At 37.3% G+C, this 3,923-nt stretch overlaps 1 long non-coding RNA gene across 1 annotated transcript; it reads right to left on the bottom strand.

Moving 5' to 3' along the window:
* Positions 1 to 302: 302 nt before the first annotated feature.
* Positions 303 to 1,026, bottom strand: LOC149221250 (uncharacterized). Its single transcript, XR_016248831.1, has 2 exons — positions 639 to 1,026; positions 303 to 521 (listed from the first exon to the last, which is right to left on the bottom strand). It is a non-coding gene; the product is annotated as an uncharacterized LOC149221250 (long non-coding RNA).
* Between the last annotated feature and the right edge of the window lie 2,897 nt (positions 1,027 to 3,923).

The following is a 3,923-nucleotide window of genomic DNA, read 5'->3' on the forward strand; positions in this document are numbered from 1 at the left end:
AAATTATATACCGAATTCTGCATATTATACCGCTGGGGAAAAATTGTGAAAAAAATGCACAAAAAATAAAAAGCATTTTAAAATACAAACTGCCAGCGTTGCGACTCCATGATACAGATTCTGTGCTGTAAAGGTTTTAAATGGCCCTCTGAATTTGTGTCATTAGAATCCACGATTTTGGGCAATTTTAGCAGAATTCGAATGCCCAAATTTTGGCGAGCTAAAACTGTGGGATAATCATTAAAAAATAATCGGAAGAATTAAATTAAAGAAATTGTTCAGGAAATACAAAGAAGGGAAAGTCGTCCAAAAATATAATTTAAATGAATATATTTTACATAATTTATCACATCAGTGAAATTCAATTTGCTGGCTGGTTAAGTTCATCCACACATCAATCAGAACCTAACCAACGTCTCATAGCAGTGGAGACCGTCAAATTCAGGGGCAAGCTTTACTGTCGTCCGTTCCTCCTTTGCTTTTTTATTTAATTCACCGCCCTGCCGACTGTAACTCTGATCCTGTGAACCCAAAAACCACCATAATTAGAAAACCTAACCCCAAGAAACAAGAAACAGTAACCCCTCCCCTCTTCGCAGAACCCAAAATGATGAAGAAGCAATTTTTCATATACTTACATGATGGCCATCCGTATCTGATGTTGATGGAAGGCGATGAGATTCGAACCTGCAGAAAGCCCCAATTGCGGCAACCGCAGCTGCTATTGTGAACACAGGCGTATTCGCTGCCATTTTTTTGACTTCTTTATTGCTGATTTGCCACAAATTTGTATGAATCGCAGAAACAGAGATTGATACTCCCTTCAATTGACACCGAATTTTGAGTACAGTGTGAAGAATTGCAGAGATTCGGACAGAAATTCACGATTTCAAAAGCATTCAAACGATATTGACTGATAAAGCAGGGAGGAAGAGGAGGGCAATAAATAGGAGAGAAAGGCGCGAGTCCAGATGCTTCGCGCGCACTAGAGGTGTGCCGGACAGATTGCATCGCCTGTAATTTGTCAGTATATGATTGGATGGAGATACCTCACTTGGAGGAATTTTCTTTGAATGTGTTAGCCGCCATGGACATTAATAGATGGCGTCGCCTGTAATTTGTCAGTATATGATTGGATGGAGATACCTCACTTGGTGGAATTTTCTTTGAATGTGTTAGCCGCCATGGACATTATAGATGGCGTGCGGACAAACGCGACCTTGGTGTCGTCGTAGACTGAGCGTCAAATACGTGCAGGAAAATGAATGTCTGAAAGATTCGTATTGATAATAGTCATCTTAAATTATGTGTGAGGGGGAAGAAACTTGGATAAAAGGGGTTCGGCCCCACTAAAAGATATCCATGAACCTTAGATATCCATGAACCTTATCACCCTTTGCATGGCCCACAAGTTGTCTTCCGATCAAAAAATTTCTTTCATGGTCTTTTGGCATTCATTATTCCACAAATTTTCCCAATTTTTTAATATGGCTAAGTTATATTATCAACCTAAACGACAAACTTAAGTATTGAGGAGGAACTATTTACATCATGGGAGGGAGGCCAAGAGTGGTTCATAACCAACCCAATTTTAAGTAGAATGGAGAAGTTGTTTTGTTTTTTTCGTTTTTTTTAAATGTGTTTGCCTTAACTTAGATGTAAGGTTTTTTTTCAAATTACTTTTTAAAATGCGCTTGTCTTAACTTATCTTTCATGTTTTTATAATATGTTAAATTGGGAGTCGATAATCTTACTAATACCCTATAACCAATCTTCAATTGACCCTGTCTGATAGATCTTATACCACATCATTGTTTAGATGAAATGACAATACCATCCATAATAGATTCAATTGGGGTTCAAAGCATTCTGGCCCACCACTAGACGAACAAACCATATCAAGTAACCGACTTAGAAAAAAGTACACAAAAGACATCCAAAGGAAAGTCCAATGACGATAACAATACCAATCATGTTTAACTAGGTGAGATGGCAGCGAAATTGAGAGTCAACAACCCTACAAACGACCCATGACCAATTTTGAGGCAGACCTAACTAGTAGCTTATCCATTGCATTGCACCCTTCACACATGAGAACAATTCCCATCCACTAAAACGTGGTTATGGTTTTGCACAATGTTTTGGCTAGTGGCCAACATGGTTCACCCATATAATGACTCTATTGGCCATGTAGACACCTTCAATTTTCATTTGAAATGGCCACCTTGCATACCTATGCGGAGGAGGGTACGTGAGTTGTTCCACTCGTATTTAATTTCATTTCATGGTTTTTGGTACCACTTTGAAGCACCTCCTCTAGTTGCTCCTTTCCTTGGCAATGTTCAATGGGCTTTTTTTCTTTCTTGCCATGGATACAAAACAATTTGCAACGGTCTTTGTTTCTTGTTAACCATGGATACACAACATTGATGTAAAGGATACCCATAACCTATTCTCCCTTTATTGTTGTTAGTGGTCTCCTCCTACATATAATAACAACCATCCCTTGGACAATGCCTTTGCTTGCTTGTCCATGACATATATGGCTTCCCCTTCTTGTTCTCCTTTATTCATGGGTTGAAATGTGTATCACTTAGTGTTTATTCGACATTTGCTATGGTTTCCTTTGGTTTAGTCGCACATGGTGGGTATAACCCATTTATGTTGCCATTTTGGGTATTGGGTTACTATCTATTTCAATGGAATATGGTCTTTTGTTTACAGCCATTGCTACAAGGAAATTGTCGAGATTATGGAGAAACACACTAAATGTCAACTTATGTACTCTCCCATAGCCAACAACATCAATGGTAAAAGATAATTGAAGTTCTCTCTTCGTTATGTTATTCTTTATTCTTATTTTCCATCACAATGTTTTTCTTTTTTCTATTTGCAATGATAGTGTTTACAAGGAAATAGAGGAGGATTTTTTCATGGAGTGGCAAAAAAATACTAGAATATCAATGTGATGGATTGTATGGTGCTGGAAAAGGTGTATTTTTTTGGTGGGAATTATTTTTACAAAGTTGATGATCCTATTTATATTTTTCAACACAATATGTTTGGCCATTGGTTTAGTTATTCAAGTAGATTGTAGTTTTTGGATTTGGCAATGTGCTAGGGTTTGGGTTTGCATGCATCTTCTTGATGTATGGTTATGAGCACTTTTGGCCCCTATGAACAATTTAGGTCATTAGTGTTAAGACTTTGGCTCCTTTTAAGATTTTGGGTTTGGGTTTGGGTTTTGATATGTGCAATGGGAGTTTCCTCTACCTTCTTTCTCCTACAAAGAGTCTTGTATGTCCTTTCAGTCCTCACTAGAATAATAACCACTATATTTGTCAAACTCTTATTGTTCTTTAGGCTCTCAAGCTCTTTTGTTAGATCATTGTCTCCATTGGAAATGACAATGGTTTCCCCATTGCTTATAGCACTCCCTCATTGATCTAAAATTGGATTAGGTGATTTCTTTCTCTTTTACAAAATCGAATAAAACAAAACTTGGGATCATGTCAATGCTTTGCAAGGTTAAAAATGGGTCTTGAAACAATAGGTTTATTAAATTTCTCTTCAAACATGAATTAGTCTTCATATGTAACTGAACATAACGAACATAACACACATAATCCATGAAGGAATAAAGAAGAGCAAGACAATGGTTTGTTGACGAAGTTCACCCCCATGGGCTACATCTCTAGGCTTGTCAACATGGCTAGACCACTCATATATTCAGTGAAGTACATAAACATTTGCTGCAGTTCAATATGTGGTTGTTACCCCTACAAGGTAATGTTCTCCTACAAAGAACTCTCATAACATCAACAACTCAAAACATCTCCTTCAAAAATGACAGACTTCAACTGAAATGAGCTAAAAACATCATGTGCATGTTTCAATTCCACATTGAAACATATAATCAAAAC

The sequence above is a fragment of the Pinus tabuliformis genome, chromosome Q, assembly GCF_031772625.1.
Source record: "Pinus tabuliformis cultivar Carrire ecotype Pingquan chromosome Q, CPIR1, whole genome shotgun sequence".
In the NCBI taxonomy this organism is placed as follows: Eukaryota; Viridiplantae; Streptophyta; class Pinopsida; order Pinales; family Pinaceae; genus Pinus; species Pinus tabuliformis.